This window comes from Patagioenas fasciata, chromosome Z, assembly GCF_037038585.1.
Source record: "Patagioenas fasciata isolate bPatFas1 chromosome Z, bPatFas1.hap1, whole genome shotgun sequence".
NCBI classification, from domain to species: domain Eukaryota; kingdom Metazoa; phylum Chordata; class Aves; order Columbiformes; family Columbidae; genus Patagioenas; species Patagioenas fasciata.
In genome coordinates this window covers 12,430,240-12,450,575 of record NC_092560.1, presented here as the reverse complement: position 1 = coordinate 12,450,575, position 20,336 = coordinate 12,430,240, and the positions used below count along the sequence as shown (strand labels likewise).

General features: G+C 44.2%; 1 protein-coding gene across 21 annotated transcripts in view; it reads left to right on the top strand.

Moving 5' to 3' along the window:
• Positions 1-9,852: 9,852 nt before the first annotated feature.
• ELAVL2 (ELAV like RNA binding protein 2) overlaps positions 9,853-20,336 on the top strand; it is a 96,083-nt gene continuing 85,599 nt past the window's right edge. For 5 of the 21 annotated variants that reach the window (XM_065861297.2, XM_065861295.2, XM_071802116.1 and 2 more), the window contains exons 1-2: positions 12,548-12,633; positions 13,032-13,089. The gene's annotated coding sequence lies outside the window, so the exon portion shown is untranslated. Of the gene's footprint in view, positions 9,874-10,536; positions 10,628-11,094; positions 11,240-12,541; positions 12,634-13,023; positions 13,090-19,093; positions 19,321-20,336 lie in introns of those variants that run through there. The other 16 variants (XM_065861299.2, XM_065861293.2, XM_071802111.1 and 13 more) reach the window with 12 other exon arrangements.

Sequence of the window (20,336 nt, the reverse complement as noted above, 5' to 3'; positions counted from 1 at the left end):
GAACAATATGTTTTCAGAATCTAAAAGACAACATCCAGTCATCCTGTAATCCTAATTCTCTCCTTTTTTTTTTTTTAATCCTTTTTAACATATTTAAAAAAAAAAAAAAAGAAAAATAAAAAAAGGTTTTCTATGGTTAAAGGTGACTTGAAAGAAGGCAGGTCTTAGGTTTGGAACACAAATTTGAGTAGCAAGACAAATATATTACAGCTTCTTGTGACATGATGTGACTTCACTTTCTGTGTTGTGTTAAATATTACATGACTTAAATCAGATCTAGGTCTCATAATGTGTCTTCCATTTCCTGCAAAGCATGAAGAAAATAACCAAAGTGTGATTGTGGAAACGTTTGGAAAGAAAATCTAGTAGAATTTTCATTATCAATATACAACTGTGAAAAAACAATTCACATCATTAGAGACCTGTTTCTAGACCATGAAAATTGAATCCTGGCCCTTAATCACATATATTTCAGGATTTTGTTATTTGAAGTTTAAAAGGATATTTCTCATTGCAGTTTCACTTTCTACAGTTTACAGATTATAGGTGAATCTCTAGTATTGTTGACCATATCTGATAATGATTTTTTCCTTCTCATTGAGGTGGAATTTGTTAAGTTTGTGCATTTATGCTGCTGATCCAGTGGTTTTTATGCCAAAGTGAGTTAATACACCACCATTTTTAAGTGCCCTAATGGGAATTATGAAAGGATGCATGATTTTTCAGAATGCAGATAGTCTGCAGCTAGCTTAATTCTGGATTCCCATGTTTCAAGTAGACAAAAAAAAAGGCAAATTAAAAACAAACAGCAAAACGCTGAAAGGCACTTTGAAGATAGAGGTCTAGGAGATCAAAAAAACAATCAGTCTTTGAATTCATCTGGAAAAAATGCTAGAATGCAAATAGCTTTGTTCATTGGACAAAAGAGGAAAAAAGTGTAGAGAACTTGTTTAGCACTTTATGGCTTTTTTTTCCACAGTCTATCAGATTGATATTTTTTTTTTTCCTCAGACATCAGTTGATTATAAAAGACAAAAAGGGAAAAGCACTATTTAGGACTTTAGTCATTTTGGCGGTAGGGAATAATATCAATCAGAAGTGTAAAATCCCTAAGGAGCTTGAAGAGATCAAATCATCTGTCCTAATTCTCTGAGGAAAAATAAAGCATATATCTAACTTTGAACCTTAGTAACATTCTTTAGTAATGTGGTCCAGTACTTTAACTACTTTTAAATAATGTTTTCTGCTTATTAATCTAGATTTTATGTGTTGTGAATTAAGCCATGCTCTTTTTTTTAAAAAAAAAAAAAGAACAAAACTTACAATGCACTTGAAGGCTATTTGATCATAATCTTCCAATAATGATTACTTCTAAAAGTTATTTCATATATCTTTTGTCACTGTTCCTGCTTCTAAACTACTTCTCTCGTAAAATGTACTAATAGGTCATGCTTTCTAAAATTTGTGCTTTTAAACATCCTTTTATGAGCTTTCTCCAGTTTTCTTGATCACGGAAAGACTAGATCATCAGTGTCAAATAAGAAGTGCATTCACGTATGTCTTTTCAAATCATGCCCCTGTTTATACATCCCAGGTGAAATATTTCTTTCTTGTGACATCATATTCCCATGCCTCTTTTAGTACAATACTGTAGCATCCTACAACCTTTTCTTCTGTACTGCTGCTATTTTCTGGTTTTTATTGGCTCATTGGATTATGGTCTTACTTTTCTAAAAATCACAATCACTTGTCACTTATCCTTATTAAGCTTTGTCTTGCTGGTAAGTCTCTGTTCTGAAAAGATAATTTTGTATTCAGCACTTAGCCATCAAAAGTTTGTAACCATTCTGCTTGTTGCAGTCCACAGTTTTCATAAGTATTCACTATATTCTATCCCAAAACATGAACACAAATACTATCTTGACCTTAAAATATATAGTCCGTTAGGTCCTTATTTGATACAGGCATTCATTTGGCAATGAACTATCACTAAGTACTCTTCAGATATATTTTTGTATACCATTTTTACAGTAATGTTAACACTATGCTTCCTTTTTATCCCATGAGAATGCAAAGCAGGTTGGCAACAAACTTTTAAAAATCAATGTATACTACTTCTCTGCCACATGCAACATGCTGTGATTGTAGAAGGAACCAGGATTTGCTCAACAATTTGTTCTTGGAAGATATATGTTTCTTAGTGCTGTAATTATGGGACCTTATTTTGAATTAACAATCAGAAATACCACTGAGTAGTCTCTCTTTTCCTGAATCTATGTTTAAATAAAAGCAAATAAGATAATATGTTTAAAACCATTCTGCAATGTATATATATAATACCTAATGACCAGATGTACAGGACAACTTCCAGCAATGAGTAAATATTCATGACATTATCTGAATAATTTGCTCTAATTTTATCACATATTTTATTCCAATAAACCATATTACAATTCAGTATGTTATTGTTAGTTTGAATAGCCTTTTAGATATTTGCAGCAACATGATCATTTATGGTCTGAGTTTTGTTGATGACTCATCTTGAGCAGAATCAAAGTAGTACAGAGCTGTGCATAATGCTTCTGATGAAAAAAAAAAAAAAAAAAATTCGTTGTATAAGCAGAAGAAACAAAACCTCCAGCATTTAAAGGCAAGAAAACCAGGCCGGTATCAGTGAAAAACCATGAAATCACCCACAAGTGAGTAATTTTGACATTAAAAATAAGAAAATGTAGTTATTTAGATAATTTTTAGCCTGATCCTTCAACACAAAATCTTGATCATCAGTGTAAGTAAGATAAGGGAAGGAGGTTTTGGAACTGATATTTGATCTTCAAAATTGCAAGGAGTAATAAGCAAAGTCTAATTCTACTGCCTTGGAATATTGAGCCACTTCCTTATAAATAAATTTTAACATATGTAACATACAAAACTAAAAGTGTGAAGAATGGGGTGAAGTTATGTGACAAGCATGAAGGGGGACATATGGAAAAAGGAGATAACTACTTTTAATGTAATGCTTAGAAAAAGCATTTTTAATATGCCTTTTCATCCACTCCCCATCACTGAGCAATTAGAGTAGGTGCATGTTAAAAAAAGATTACCTTTATCTGGAGGAGAAGGAAAATATACTACTTTCATACACTGTCTAAACTCCTACCCTTATATGTTAGAGAAAACACCATATGTACCTGTACTGAATCACAATTGCCAGCTGGATTATCTGAATTGAATAAAACAAAATGTTCAAGTTGATGCTTAAAATTATGTGGAATGTATTTAAATAATTACTTTACAAGGTCAAAAGAAATTCCACCTACAACACACATGATCTAATTATTTGAAAATTATCTAATTACATATTATATAAACAGTCTGGAATTTGTAAGGACTTTTTCAATAAAATATTAGTAGCAACAGCCACTATTTTACTCCGCTATGCTGTCAGCAGGAAATATACTGCCACGCTAAAAAATTATCTTTGTGTAATACGTGCTTTACCTTCCACAAATGAAAATAAATACATGCTTTTGAAAAAGTAAAATCCATCTTTTAAGTCAATATTCTTCTAGCTTTAGTACCAGGTGAGGATATACTAATTACAGTAAGTTTATAACCATACATCTCTTTCCTGAAGAAACTCATTGTTACTGAATTGACAGTATTTGGGATGATTCACTGGGGAACTTAAAAGGACTTGTTATTTTTGGGTAACAAAGAACATTAAAAATATTGATTACATTTTTGCTTTTGATTATCTCTTTTACACAAAGTTACTTCTCCTCACATCTGCACAGTGCTTCACTGGCAAGGGTGTTGATCACTTCAGGCTCTGGTTACATATTCCCTACAAGGGCAAATTGTTAGAGTTGAGTTCTCCAGTTTGTGACCTTCATAAAACTACCTACCTACTTGTGAACCTCTGGCATGCATCTTGAACATCAGTGTTTTTCTGCTTTTGGAATAGCCACTTGGCAGTACTTCACATGGGTTTAAAACCGCACAGTCTACCCAAGTCGCTGAACAAGTTTGACCTTATCCACATCTGTCTTCTGCAGTCTCCTGGCCACCATGTGGTTTTACTCTCTGCCACACAATTAGAAACACCCCCAAACTTCAGGGACAAGAAAAGAGGTATTTCCAACAAAGTGCATATGCCAAGGATGCCTCCCTTCCCAACCCACCTGATTCTGCCTTTCCTCTTGACTCTGAGAAAATTTACTGTCTATGAACATGAAATAAATTACTCATCTTCTGGGTCCTTATTACTCCTCTTCCTCTTCTTCCTTGCTACCTTCAACTGTCCGATATGTTTAAGTGACAGGCCAAGGCCAAATACATGTAGTTAGATTATCAGAAGGATAGAATTGGTCTCACCTCTCTGCCCTTCATTTAATAAGTCTGAGTGGTAAGTCTTTATGTTTCTGTTCATGTTTCAAGTTCCTCTTGGCATAAAGATGCTGCAACTTGCCTTTTTTTTAAGAAATAAAGTTAACCTTGTCTTAAATTATTATCCAGAGAAGATGGAAAGTTAGCCTTAATGGCCAAAATTAGATAACATAATGGCTTGCAAAACCATAGAGTTACTCTGGCTCTCCAAGAATCAATCACAAGGAGTTAAGTGAATGTAGCCATCCCTTCTTTACAAAATAATGCTCTGTGACCTCGGATTACATGTTCCATCTACATTCCTTTTAATTGCATTTTCCACAAAGCTTTCTTCAAAAAAAAAAAAACAAAACAGATCAAAGGTAAGTTGAACTGAGTCTAAACTAAGTATAAAGGTGGAGCTACAGTATTCTAATTTGATGCCACTAGTCATTCAAAGAACACAGTTTGAAACAGCATTTTCTGTTCCTATAAAATGTCTTAGCATGTACTATGGCTTATATGTTGTCAAGTGAATAATTCTAAAGGTCATTATACATCCTTTCACATCAGCAGTTTTTTTTTTTTATCTGTGCTTACAAACACATGCTTCTGTTGTCTGCTACAGAATTGAGTTTGTGTGCTTTAATGTGAGCTTGACTGTTGTTTATTAAAAATTACAGTGCAGTTTATTCTCCTGCAGAGGAAATGGGAAATTAAAAATAAGCTACTGCAGTTTAAAAGTGGAAGTGTTTTACCCTTTGTAAGCAACTTGACAATCAAATGGACAGCTTTTTCTGTGACTTAAAGACATGTCACAACAGGGAGGAAACACCACTCTAGTTCGGGTACTGCTGAGATGGTGATTTGGGATGGGGATGTTAAGGTGTTTTTATTAAAGCAGCAACAAATAAAATAAATCTATTTCTCTTTGCCAAAAACAACCTAATGACAGTTTACTTCACTGGTTTATCAGCAACATGCTGGTTGTGCCACCTGAATTTCAATTTCTTAATTTATGGCACAGATAAAGTAGAATGGAGCTGAATCTCTGCTGCTCTCTACACTGGGCTGGTCTTATCAAGCGTGAAGTTTGGCGCATTGCAAACCTATTCAAGTCATTATCTGTGGAGGACCTCTTGAGCCATCTCCATTTCTGCAATGTGCTGATAAGACAGCTGTTTCTGTAGCTGCACTGTCTCTCTGGGCCCCGGTCTTCTTTTGGTGCAAACTACAGCTTTGTCACTGTGCCCTGGTGCTGTCACTTTCTCTGTTGTGCAAGCGTTTGATCCAAACACAAAAGAGGCTGATGGCTGCAATTGACTGGCGGGTGACACAGTCTTATTATTTTTCAATTAAGCATGCATTACACAGCACTGGAAATATAAATTGTCAACAAAAGAGGCTACCTAAGCTGTAGTGTGGCAGAAATCTGCCTTTCCCTGGTCACAGTAGGAAACAAGGAAAGGTACAATAATCTGAATAAACAGACAGTTTCTTTCAGGTATTGTATTTATCTGGATTAAGGTTCCACAACTGTCTGTAAAAAATTTGAGCAGTTGTGGTTACCTTGTGTGGAACTGAGTTTTAAGATGCCTTTTTTGAAAAGGGTGAAACACCCCCCTTTCCTCTCCTCATCCCCATCTTTAAAAAAAAAAAAACAAAACCAAAACCAAACAGTTTTAATTAATATGTAGACATTGCTGGGTAATAGAATACAGAAGAATATAGCAGCCCCTGTTGTAGTCTTACTACTACTGTAACTTTATACAGTATGCATATCTTATGACCACAGACAGGCTCAGAGAAGGAAGAGGTAAAACAATGACGCACCTACAGTGGAGTGCAGAGTACACACAGGTATGTTTTGTACTTGTTCTGAAGCTTTCATGCCTATCACTTTATTTATCAAAGTAACAGTAACAAACACAACCTTGCATGCAAAAAATGACCCGTAGAGTCTCCCGGGGTGCAGTAACACACACGCAGCCATGTGAGCACACAGTTCCGTACACCAACACCAGCAGGCAGGAACCATTTATCTGAAGTGCCTTCGGGAGAGATCCAAAGCCCGCCACCATACCATACAGACCTTACCGGGCTTCTCCTGGGGGCAGGGAGGAGGCGGGAATTCCCGTTTGGTGCCATGCTCTCGGTCGCTGCAGAGGCAGCGGGCCCAGGGCAGCCCCGGCCCCGCGGCAGCTCCCCGCCGCCGCCGGCAGCCGCGGGTCGGGCCGCGCCGTCGGGCCGCGTCGCTGTCCGTGGTGCTGACGGGCCGCGCCGTCGGGCCGCGCCGCTGTCCGTGGTGCTGACGCGGCGGCCGTGCGGTTCGCTGCCGGCTCGGCCCTCCCCGCAGAGAACCGCGGCAGGCAGTGTGCGGTGGAGCGCTGCCCTGATCTGCTTCCCTGCTTGCTTGATTTATCCTTCTTCTTCCCCCCCTCCCGCCACCCTCCCCTTTATGCTAGTTGTTAAACCTCTTTCCGCCAGCGTGTTGCGATTGCTGCTGCCACTGCCGTCCCCTGACCTCCCAGTCCCGGTCAAAGGGTTCATCACACCTAAAGAAGCAGTGCCCTTCCCTCCTCCCATAGCTTTCCCATGTCCAAAGACGATTTAATAAGCCATGCACGTTTTAGCTTAAGGCTATGTCCAGACAGCCAGCTACCACTAATCACAAAGACTCCTTTCCAGACATATTACCTAAGCAAACGCGAACTTCGCAGAAAAACGTGGTTTTTTTTTTTTTTTTTTTTATTTTATATTTTTTTTTTTTTTTTTTTTTTTCTGGGAAAGGAGAGAATTAAGGTTTGCTTCTTCTGCTATTGCTGGCACCAAGGGCCTCTGAAAATGCACCGGAGATGGGAAGGGCTGATGACAAGGCAATTCACTTCAACAGCTATTTTCTGCCTAATTTCACTTTAGCATCATGTATTGACAAACATGACAGATGTGAGCGCATTATTGGTAGAGATATCAAGCTTCTAAAGAAAATGCATAAAATTTGGCTTTTGTTGCTAAAAGCTGATAACTAATTACAGATGGATGATGGGGGGATATGAAATCAGAATCCTGAGTACCAGACCTGATAGGGAAGCTGCTGAGATCAGAGCCCTTTAATTTCCTGAAAGTTCAGAAAGACATACTTCTGGTTTCTAATAACATAGATTTTGGCTTCCTCTTTAAGCCAAATTTCTTTAGTTATGAGAACAACTGTGTATTCATATGATTTTTTTAAAACAATTGGAGAGGTCAATGCATTGACCTGCTTAGATTTTTCAGACAGCTTATTTATTTTATTTCTTTTTTCCTTTTTTTTTTTTTTTTCCCTCTTCTTACACATGGCTGACATTCTCAAGGAACATTGTTATTTGCTTAAACACATTCAATACAGACTGGATGTGGTGAGAAAGCAAACAGCAACTAAATCTAATAATTGCAATTATGGCAACAGAGTGCACAGGTCTTATGGATGTTTTCTGCTTAGCCTCTGCTCTAACTCATGCTTTAAAATTCAGCCCAGAAAAAATAATCTTTTTTTTTTTTTCCAAAGATGTACACAAAAGTCCTTGATATTGCACCCACAGCCTTAAGAACATGAGTAAGTTTGTTGTTAATTGTGGTATCATCAGAATTCTTTCAAAAGCAGTTTCGCTACATCAAAGGGTAAAAGTTAACATAATAAGACAAGAGTGAGCATCAGGCATAAGCTGAACAACAGTGTAAACTCGGAGAACCTTCTCGAATACTAACAGGCACTGCTGAGAGCAAAATTTCCATGTGCAATTCCACAAACTGCATGTGAATAGACATCAGCTAATGTAGGGGTTTTGTATAAGCAACTTTGAGGGAGTAGCCACCCCCACCTCATTCTTATTCAGTCCCCAGAGTGGCTAGCTTGGCAGTTGTTCACTAGAGAGTTATTCCCTTTTTCGGAGTGCTGCTGATTCAAAACGTTGGTGGTAACATTGTAAATAATCAGCTAAAGACTGTGTGTTCTAGAAAAAACATCAGATGCGTTTGGCATATAACTAACTACATAAAATGCAAAATCAGGCCCTGTGTAATATTTGGTTATTGTCACAGTGGTAGGACAGTGGAGATTATAAAAAACAGATGATACATAAACAAGCACGTTTCCTCTTTCATTGTATTAATCATTTATAAACACTCAAGGACATTCTCAAGGAACACTGCTTTACATGTCTATTTGAAATTGCACACCTCTTTATTTTTGCACTTTGCTATATGCAAATAACCAGAATATTCTAAATAAGCATTTCCTTTCTCCAGGGTGTAAGTGCTTTCCTATTGGAAATACATTATATACACTTGTGTGTTCTGTGTCAGAAAAGACACAAAAGAAAAGCCATGTCTCAGAAGCACTTGAGCTTCTGTAAAGAAGTTATGATCATGTGCAATGAAGGACAAGCAGTATAAGGAATGAAAGACTTGTTTCTGAATACCATGCCATTTTTTCTTTCATACACCACCACCTTTTTCTCTGCAAACACTTACCTGTGCAAAACATAGGAATCCATAGCACAATGAATAAAAGCTCCTTCCTTCCTTCCTTCCTTCCTTCCTTCCTTCCTTCCTTCCTTCCTTCCTTCCTTCCTTCCTTCCTTCCTTCCTTCCTTCCTTCCTTCCTTCCTTCCTTCCTTCCTTCCTTCCTTCCTTCCTTCCTTCCTTCCTTCCTTCCTTCCTTCCTTCCTTCCTTCCTTCCTTCCTTCCTTCCTTCCTCCCTCCCTCCCTCCCTCCCTCCCTCCCTCCCTCCCTCCCTCCCACCCTTCCTTCCGCCCTTTCATCCACCTCACAATGTTCTCTACAAGAAATAGCACTCATTAATACGTCCACTCTCCGAAGGGCAAATCACATGAACAGTCCCTGGGCAGCCATATAAACTTCACACGCACAGTGCAGACACACGTATGGCCAGATTTGTGTGAAGCCGAGAATAAAAGGAAGGAAAAAAAAAAAAAAGGGGGGGGGGGGGGGAAGGGGCGGGAGAGGGAGAGGGGGAGGGGAAAAAAAAAGAAGGAATGAAAAATAAGCTGCTGCAGGGAGCGGTGCACCGGCAGCCGCCCGGGCCGTGCCGTGATGCACCGCCCTGCTCCCACGTGGCTGACCGGGAAGACAGGAGTCGCTGTTTCCCCACGCAGCTGTCCGCGCTGCGAAGGCGGCGCCCCGCCCGCGGCACGGCGTGTGCAGGGAGGCGCGGGGCGGCCGCGCTGTGCTGCAGAGACACGCGTGCCCACCGGCCCCGCCCGGCCGCGGGACCCCCGTGGGGCCCACCCGCAACCGCGGAGGCGGCCCCGCGCGCCGCAACGCAGCCTGAAACGCCGTGCCACGGGGCCTGCCAGAGTGGCGGCGGGCGCGGCCAATGGGCGAGCAGCGTCGCTCCGGGGGCGGGGCGAGTGGGCGGTGGCCGGGCCAATGGGTGCGCGCGCGGCGCGGCCAGCACGCTCCGTTGCGCTGGGTTGCGGAGACGCTGCCGCGCGTGGCGCCGGGGTAGGCGCGGGGCGGCCGCCGGGCGGGGAGTGGGGGGCGCAGCCGCCCGCGGACACACGCCCCCCGCGCGCACCCCCACGGCCGCGCCGTCGGGCTTGACACGCAGACGCACGCACCCCGGCGCGGCGGCAGGCAGGGAGCCGGGCGGCGGGGCTGCTATAAATCTGCGGAGCGGTCCGCCTCCCTGCACGACACGGCGCGGCAGCGCACCGCACGGCGTCCTCCCCCCCCGCGGCCTTGCGCGCATTCCGCGATGCAGCAGCTGGCTCCGGTGGCGAGCCGCTAGGAAGGAACCGGCAGGCAGGGAGGGAGAGAGAGAGAGAGAGACTGTCTTTTAAATTGCCCTTCCATCCCTCTTCCCTTTGTTCCTTTATTTCTTCCTCCCTCCCCTCTTTTTGTTCGATCGGGTTGCGAAAGGAAGGTAGTCCTGTCTCTCTCTGAGTTCTCCCGTTTTAAAATTTTTAATTTTCCTTTTGTTTTTATTTTTTTCCCCAGTGTTGGAGTGTTAGGGAAGGGGGGAGAGGATTTTTTGTTCTTTTTTTTTTTTTTTTTTGGGGGGTGTGTGTGTGTTTTGTGGGGTTTTTTTTTTGTGTGTGGTTTTTTTTTTTTTTCCGTTTTCTTTTACAACTGTCCCCAATTTAGCTCGTGTGTGTTGTCTTGAGAGAACTACCCATCTGCCTCTTACTCCTCTTTATTGGGAGAACTGCACCGTTACTTTTTTTTTTTTTTTTTTTTTTAAGCCGAGGAGCGGAAGGTAAGTTGTGGCTTGATTCTTTTCCGTGATTGTACGTGTGCGATGGGGTCCACGTAAACGCCGGAGCTGCATGCCGTGTAGAATTGCGTTGATTTACCTATGTTTGCTCCGTACTAACACCGCTCGTGCCGACGGCGCCGAGTGAGGCAGTTCGTGCATATCGCAGTGTGCCTGCGGAGCTGAGTTGCTGGAAATCTTCGCAGCGTGGGGAGGACAGCTGCTGACGCTGGGGGACTATACCGCGCCCGCGCAGGAGGCCGTGCGCATCCCCACCTGTCCTGGTTGCAAAGTTCCCAACACGCCGCCGCCCGTCGAGCTCCAGATACGTCCCCTTGTGGGGAGCGTCCGAAGGGACGGATCTGCCCCGCGCGGGTGAAGGGACGCGTATCGCTTTGAGGAGATAAACCTGCATTTTCAGATTAGCCGGGATAAGACTTCCCGCGCCTAATTGCATTAGCCGCACAGCGTTTTGTGTTTTCCTCTGGGGCTAAAAGGCGGTTCCGTGTCGCGGCGCACAAAGACGTGGCCGGCCGAAGCAAGGGCGCGTATTGTCAGCGGGTGCGGAGAGCGGGCAGTGGGCTGCGAAGAGACGGTGGGCTCTCCCTAGGAGAGGTTGGTTACCGTCTCGGGTGTCCGTGTCTTTTCGTGGAGATGATTAACCCGCCGCGGGAGGGGGCGCGTCCCTTTGTTTAGGGCGTCGGGGCGCTGCGCGGTGCTGCGCGGGCGGGGTAGGCATGGCGATGCGCGCGGTGTTTGTGCGGCGGCGGCCCCGAGCGCTGTCCGTGGTCCTACCGGAGCGGCGGGGGGGAGGGGAAGGGGCGGGAAGCGGTCCGCGGTGTGGTCGGGGGAAGTTTGCATCCGGCCGCCGCGGCGGCGATGCGAGCGGGGCTCCGGGCAAAGGGACGCACGGAGTGTCGTCCTGTCCTCGGGAGTGTCTCCCCTCCTCTCGCCCCTAGTCCCCGCGGTGGTGGGTGGGTGGGTCCGGGCAGGAGGAGGCGATCTAGACACTGTCGCTGCAGTTTGTTCTCGGCAAGGACCGGCCTAGGGCACTGCCATTATTGTTTAATTTATGCCCAGCACGTTTCTCCAAACCCACCTATATCACATATGAAAATAATACATGTGAGAGCTATACAAGCGGGGCAAATTGGTAGTCGAACGTGTTCCGTCAGCTCGTTTCCCAGGACCGGCGTTGACTAGTCCTTACGCCTTGCAGCGCTGGGAGGGCCAAGGGCACACGAAGCTGTGCGCCCCCCCTGGGGGCGGTACCCCCTTTCCCAGAGACACCGTTCGGGCACTTGTTCGGGCGCTCCCCGCGGGACGGGCAGCGGCGGGCCCGACGGAGCAGAAGGCTTCGGAGGGCTGCCGCGGCGCTCGGCAGCCGCGCTTTCCCGGGGGCTGAGAGCGGGGGTGGCGGGAGGTGTCCCCGAGCAGTCGGGCACCGTTGGGAAGCGGGACGGTGCTGTCGCAGCGGCTGCTGCCCGCCGCGGGGGCTCCGAGCCATCGAACGGGTGGCTTTGAGAGTGCGACCGCCCCGCCGGGCCGCTTTCGGAGAGGAGGCAGCGCGGGACCTCCAGGGCTCGGTGTTTAGGAGGGAAAGGTGGCAAGCCGGGGAACACCAGGGAGAAGAATAAGCACTGTGGGGGCCATGCGCGTGACCCCACCTGGGACCCGACGCCTGAATACGGACGAGCACGGGAAGGGCAATCTCCCACCCCATCCCGCTCAGCGCAGCCCGCTGCCGCGTTCTCCCTGCCGCCCGCAGGTGCTCGGGGCGGAGCCCGTCCGGCCTTACTGCTGCGGCGGTGTCCGCTGGGCCCGGGGGCGCGGCCCCACCAGAGCGGGGCTTCTTGAGTGGCCGCCGGAGGCGTCACTCAGGCGGTGGCCGCGGGGGCGGGCGGTGGGCGCCTTTTATCAGCCCGCCACCGCCTAGCTCCCCCTGCGTTGAGGTGGGGCGGTTCCGGCGTTCTGGGGCAGCGGCGACACCGGTACTTCAGATCTAGCGGGTGAGGCGAGAGCAGGGCGCCGCGCAGCCCCCTCGGGGCACCGCCCCCACCCCCGGGCGGCGGCAGCCACGCTCCACTGGGGCGGCGGGCAGGGGCAGCGCGGGGTCCCGGCTTACTAAAAGAAGGGTGGGGGGGTGGCTGGAAAGGGGCGCTGGGGAGCCTGCGAGGAGCCATCGGTGCGGCCTCGGGAAAGGTGGGGGGTGGAACGTTGGGACTCACCACGGGGTACGCGGGAAGGACAAGCGGGGCCGCAGCCCGCGCGTGGGCTTCGGTGGGCAGAGGGCCGGCCAGGGTGGGGGGAGGCTGGGTCGGGGGCTGCTGGTGCCTCACCCGGCCCTCCCTGGAAAAAGGGTTCAAAACCCGATGTGTGCAGAGACCTTAATTGTCCCCTGTTGTAGGTGACCCGCGGCTTTCAGCTGGTATCGGCTTGTTCCACGCCTAGTTGCAAACTCCAAGGTATTTGCAGCCTTACATCGAGCGGGGATTTTTGTTGCTGTCAGCGATTTTTCTTCCTCCGAACGGCTTTTCTCTCTTCCCCTTGTTTCTCGTGCTAGATGGGCTTTGCCGCTTTTTGTTTTACCCTTTAGGATTTTCTGAATGTCGTTCCCCCCCTCCCCCATTTCGCATGTGGTGCTAATTGGGCGAGTTTAGCACCTGTTCTTCAGACAGAACACTGGTCAAAAACGCTTTTGTTTTGTCTGCAACATCCCTCTGAGTGACTTTCTCTCCCACCTATTTCCTTAGCGTGGCCCTACAGCTTGAGAGTAGCTCCCATTCTTCGTGCAAGCTGCACCTCTCTCTCCCTCTTGTTTGGGTCTGACCTTGCTGTAACCGGATTGCTTATGTCTACAATAGTGCATCTGCCGTTTTCTGCTCGCGCCGTCTTGTCTGGCGGTGGAGCTGCCGCCGCCTGAGCCCCGGGGCAGCAGTCGGGCGCGGGTAAAACGGGGTGGGGGTTGTCCCTTGCTGCAAGGAAGCTGCGAAGGGGTGCTGTGCTGCAGCCGCAGGGGTGTTGCGGCTGCCCGCGGTCACCGGCGCACCTGTGCGGCTGCAGAGCGCCGCGGGGGGGCAGAGCCGCACGACGTGCGGGGGCCTGTCGGCAGAGCAGTGCACGCAGGTGGGGCAGGCGGCCGGGGGCTTCTGGGGTGTGGGGCTCCGTGGCCGGTGCCAGGACTCACTCCGAGGAAGGAAGGCGCGGAAGCCTCGGGCCGGTGAGCGGGTCCCGGTGGGGGGAGAAGGTGCTGCTGCTGGGGCAGCGACTCGACGCGCTGGAGGAGGGAGCCCGGGGCCGTGAGGGTCTCAGGTGTAGGTGCACGGCTCTGTTGCCATCTGGTTTATTTTATTTCGGGGCTTGTTTCTTGCTTGAGGTGCAGGGCTTTCTACCGACTATGGCACGGCCGCCCTCCTTTAGGCTGAGGCCTCTCCCGGTTAGCTCCCCTCTGCAGGGGCTTTAGCCCACGTTGTGTGTATTGCCCGCCTTTTCGGTTTGACCTGCCCTGGAAGAACTAAATTTACTCGTTCTTGCGTTGTGTACGGGGTGGGGGGGGAGAGTGAGGTGGCGTTGTTTCGTGTGCATAGCGGTAATGGTAACTAGTCTGAGCAGCGAGTCATCTTGGTATCTCGTTCACCTCTATAATTATGAGCATCAATTTAAATATAGGTATTATTTGTTAGAGCGGTAAAACTGATCTTTATTTAAAAATAATCCCACACACTACCCAATAAAAAAACTAATTAAAGTAGTCTTATTGTAGTTGATTTAATTGAACTTATTAGGCTAAAATGTGTTGCTATATTTATGGAGTTTTGAAGACAACTTGGGTAATATGGTTTAGTAGCTACATAGGACCTCGGTGTCTTGCTTTCTTACAAGTGATACTTGTTGAAGTAGTAATGTGTGATGAAGTCAGCATTTCACAATATGGGTGCATTTTCTTGAAAGTCAGAAGTTCCTGGGGGTTACTTCTGTACTACGAAAACTCCATGGCATTTGACTTTATTTATATCAAGGCCTTGATGGCCAGTGTTAAATTAAACTGAGGGAGTTCAGGAAATAATCCAGGAAGTGGGACCCTGTTCTGCTGAGGAAACAGGCATCAGGGTATTAGGTAGCACTTATGTGTATTTTTCCTTTTAATCCTCTGGATGTAGAATCCTGAAATCTCATTGTTTTCCTTCTCCCTTGCTTCCCTGTCCTTTTGGAAATTGTTCTTTTGGGGGTGATAGTTTTGAGAGTGGCCTTAGAATCAGTTTTATAGTTATTATGCATAAATGCTTGCAAATGTAGAATTGGTCATTCTACGTATTATTTAAAATGAGGCATTCCTTTGGAATGTAGATATTTGAAGCTTTTGCTGTGGTATATTGAGAGCATTTGCAACTACAGATACTTACAAATGACCTTGAAACTGTGAAGGAATTTTATCACACTTATTAAAATTTGACAAAGCACATCTTTCAAATGTCTTACGACTGTACCTGCACTGATATTTCCGCTCAGCAATAGCTGTCTTAATTTGTATGTATTTATTCTGGTGTAGTGATTGATCCTTACTGTATGCAGTAAAGATTTCTGATTACTTTAGTCTTTGCAAAGGATCTGTTTTCAATAGATTCATATTTGCATAAATCTCTTCCTATTACTTGCTTAATCATACTAGTATAATATTTCTGCAAGTACATTTTTGCAACTTCCCCATACTAATGTGAATGTCAGTTTTCAGTCTTCTCCCTGCATTTTTTTAAATGCTGTTTTTCAGTGAGAGGAGAAGATCTTTTTATCTGCGTGATTTTTGTTGTTATTGATTTGTTTATTGCCTCTTCAAAAATAGTGAACTACCACATTTCAGATTAAATTGTGTGATTCAGGTGTAGTGAGTTAAAATTTTTCTGAACAGCTGCTAGACCTGGAGTATCTACTTTAAAGAAAAAAAAGCTTTCAGATTATTTCCCAGCTTTCCGGCTGGCCATGTTCAAGCTATAGTGAAGCCCCAGGCTGAATGCTATTAAAGCCCCTGTAATGCTAAGCTAGATTTTTTTTTGGGGGGGGGGGACACAAAGCTAAGCTTGCTTTATTTGGGTACTAAGTAGGAAATACATGACGTGTGATCTAGTGTTCTAAAAGCCCAAGGAATACTTCAGCTTTCCTGTGCTTCCTAAAATAAGTCAATGCCATTGCAGAAGTGGACTTCGCAGGTAAAAATAATACAAGGATGCAAGTGCAATCTCCTTCCTAGTTAGCAACAGTGAAGCTGAAATACTGCTTTTTTAGGTAAAATTCTGTCTTACAATGTAATGGCTTTTGATTATATTTGTTGTCACTGATATTCTTCGTAGCAATAGAACTGATTGTTAGCTAATGCATAAACTCAATTTGTGACAAATACACATTTCAGTCTTCATTTAAAGCCATCTTTGCTTTTTTTGGTAAGGTTTTTCTGATGGATGCTAGCATGGGCAGAGGACAGTGAGTGTTACCAGGTCTTGCTAAGACTTCAGAAGTGAGAGAATGCTGCCTTCATGCTCAGTTTTTTCCTGACAGTTCTCAAATCAATTGAAAAATGACGATATCCAGGAGGATTAGCTCATGGAGCTTTGGGTTTTGACATCTCTAGTACTAATTTTGAAGGCAGCCACTACATATTTTTTGATCTATTGCTTGTATAAATCTACCTAATTTGACTTACTTGGAAGGATTAGTTCTGGAGAAGCTGGTATAAGAGAGTTAGAATTCATAGCTTTTAGCTACTACAACTGGTGAGCCAAATCAAGATGTTTTGTTGCTTAATCCTTGTTGAAATGTGAAATGTCATCCTGAGTTTCTGGTGGCAAAATAACACAAAGAGGCAGGCTCCTTGATTGACTCCCATTGAAGTTTGGAGAAGCTGCCAATATTGAGCAAGCTACTTTTGCCCAGTAGGCATTGCTGTTGGATTTGTAGGAGCTCCTAGCATCTAATGCTTTGCCACTGAGCAACTACTTAACATGTTAAGTCAGACAGAAGCAGTGGTTAAGAGAACAATTGTTGGTCTTACTGTATTTGGAAGTGCTTGGTGTTTTACATAGACTTTCTGGCGTATAGCTCTGCAGAAATACACCTTGAAAAGATGACCTCAGTGAAACACTTGGCTTTAGTGGTCAGTGTTTTTATAGGGAGTGCAGTTTTTCAGCTTTAAAACTGAATGAAAGAGTTAAAAATCACTCCATGGCAGAAATCTTAAGAAAAGCTTGCTTTCTGAGAAACTTATTTAAAAATTCTAAGCCCACATTAAGTTTTTGAAATGACTCGCAGCCTAAATCTGGCTCCATTGGCAAAATATCTGGAATTTCATGAGCAGTAATTCTATTAAAACAAAAATCGTGATAGGAAGATCTTACATACATTTGGAAAATGCAAATTGGGAACAAGATAGAGAGTTTTCCAGATGGAGCTTAAACTAGTGTCACACTGTTTTCTATTCTGTTTGAGCCACTGTGTCTTATGGTACTTAAGTACTTAAGCAACAGGGGTTCTCATTTGTTTTGATAGACCTGGTAAGCCTGGATGTGATGTGGGCTTTGAAAAATACATAGTTTTCTAATAGAAAGTCAAGATGAGTGTTAAGTGTTTAAATGTCTTAGCAGTGCTTCACCATTGCGGGTACACCAGCCAAGGATCAGAATTGGAGTCATTTTAGGCAGTCCTAGACTTTGCTTCGTAAAACATTTGTGTACTATTTCTCCATTCCCTCATATGGTCCTGACACTGCTGGTGACTCAAATGGTGCTGCTGCTGACCAGAAACTGTGCAAACAGATGCTTAGAATAGATGAGGCTGTAAGATGTTGCAAAAATGAGTCTTGCTTTGCTGTGTTTAGAGAAAAAACAGATATATCCCGGTAAACCTACAGTTACCTGGAAGCTAGAAAACACTGAACTACTGAGGACACTGCAGAATGGTCCTGAGAACTCCAGACACTTTCTCTGGCCTTCAGCTGAGTGAGGAGCGGACTTAGAAAATGTTATCAGTTACCAAATTGCTAGAATATAATATAAAGGGTATGTATGCTGTTTCTTGAATACTTTATACCTGAGTACTGGTAAAATAGGGGAAAATGTAAACATTCAAATGCTTTGTAAAAGAGTCTACAGAGAGGTAAGAAAGGCTGTTCAAAGTGCCCTGGAATGTTCACTATCATGTATTGAGCAGCCTTTCTGTGGGTCTGTGCTAGCTGCATTTGCTTTTGAATTCCGCAGCATGAGTTTATTTAACCATGTACTGTATCAGATTTAACTGAATAAGCTTTATGTATTTTTGTGGAATGGAAGTGCCATTGTGTGGTCGCTGGAGTACTGATGGTCTTCTATACTTCAAATCTTAATAAGAGAAAAAAGTTATTAGGATTTGTTGTACGGAGTGGATGAACAAAGCTAATTTCTGGGAAACCAAAATAAATACTTGTAGACAGTTGTCTTAGTCACTTAAAGTTATAAAGGTTGAGAGGAGGAGATTAGGTATGGAAAGGGAAAAGTAATGTAAATTCAATTCTTCTACTGCTAGTGTCCTTGCTTTCTATGCTACTGATAATATTTTTATACTATTCTTGTGTATTTTTTCAAATGTAGAGTTATGATCAGAAGGGGTACATGGAACCAGCTTCCCTGTGGCTTTTCTTTAGTTGCCTGTTGTTTCTTATTAAGTTGATTTGCTGAAGATTTCTGCCATATTACTTGGAGTGAGGTAGGGGAGGAGACAGGACAGAAGAAAACAGTCCAGTACTCTTAATGCCGTTTACACCTGAATGAATTGCCAGGATGAGGTAGTGGTTCCTATGGGTTTTGCAGATGTTCACACTGTACCCACATGCTATGGGGCATGAACATTTGAAAGGGGGACCCATAGACTGGCCTTGCCTTTAATTTCAAGGTGAGTAGTGGATACATTCCAAGCAATAGCATTCATGGTGTCTAAATTGAGCTTGGTGGGAAAAAGGTGTCATTTTGAATCTGTAGCTGTGTCTCTCCGTATACAGACTTCTACAGTCAACCGGTGTGTGCAGGGGTTTTTTAAATGTAATAATATGGGAAGCTTACGGTTAAAATACCTTAATGTAGATAAAATCAGCTAAGAATTCAGTAGTTATGTCTGTTCATAATGGAACTGTAAAGTTCCTTCAAGAAATGGAGCTACCTGTTTTAGTCTGTCCACAATAGATATCAAAAGTAAGAAATTAAATATCCAAACACCAGAAAGAGGGCAAGGTTTTGTCTGCCTGGTGAGCTGCCTGGCCTTGTGAGCTTGGCACTTTCTATTTTCTAAATGTTTGCAGTATGTGATTTTACCTTCAATGCTAAAGTGGGTCACTCTTCCACTTCTTAGCTGTCATGAACTTCAATATTTTCAGGGTATCGCTGAATGCATTCTTGAAATTGTTGTCTTTTCCCTTATGTGCTGCAGAAACAGCTGTGCCTGGACTTAAACAGAGCCTTTGGAGAAGTGTGTGCTGAATGTCCAAATAGCTTTTGAGAGCTCATGGAGCTGATGGGGCACAAACACTCTTGTTTAACTACAGAAATAGTTAAGGTTCCTACAACACTGCTCCAGCTGACACTGTGAGAAGTGCGTGCAAGGTGGGGAGGAGGAGGGCGGAAGTCCCTTGGAGCTCTGGCCCTGGAGAGGGGTGTTTCTGATGAGGAAAGAGGGAACAGGTATTGTGACCATCATTGCAGAGGAAAAGATTGTTAAGGAAGGGGTATTTAGGCTTCTGAAGTTGTTTTGAGCATATACATGTGTAGCTGTTTCACTGAAATGGATAATATATGACAAGAATGCTGGCAGCAAGCATACCTTCATTATGTTCCCATTTTATTTTTGTAATGATGTCCTTGTTTTTGATGTCATCCATTTTGTTCGTCCTCTTGTTCGTCCTTCTTGAAATACTAGAAAACTTTAGTGAGCTTTTTTTTTCAGCCATTAGCATTAAATTTCATATGGATCAACCTAGTGTAAAGGCAGAACACGATTTTGGGATTTATTTACTTTTTCTGTATCTAATTTTAGTCTCCAGTCTTGATCGAGCAAACATAACTAGTTAAAGAGTTGTGCAGTATTGCTTCTGTATCACAGTTGATTTAAGAAGGGCTTTTAAGTCTTCTGAATTTAAATTTTAAAATCTTAATACTTGATGTAATTGTAATTAGGGTATTATTTTTATCTCTAGTAACATGCTTAGAAATCTCATCAGACTTCCTGCTGTGGCTCCTTTCTACCCAAATATGCATTAGAAGCTGCTTTCAGTTTCCAAAAGAGGGACAACTAAAGTCATAACTCTAAAACACCGTATGCTTCTTGTAACAAACTATGCATGTACTGCATATGTGCAGTTAGTGAAGAAATTGGCTTATTGAGTTTAAATTTTCATTTTTATGTGCTTACACCTTGGGCTATAACCTGAAATTGAGTTCCTGACCTAAAACTGCTGTTGCTAATCTGTCCAGAGCACCCATTCAGAAGGGGACTGGAAAATTGCTGACAAAGTGAACTGCATAAAGTGAAGCAGACTTTAGAAGCTGCTTTTGCATTCAGATAGCTAAACTGTGAAACTTGACATAGCAATAGCACTTGCCTTGGACTGCATCCACGGTTGAGATGTTGGTAGGCAAGATAAGAATTATAGCCTCATTAACCGAGTAGCTGATGGGTTTTTTTCGATAACAGTTGAACA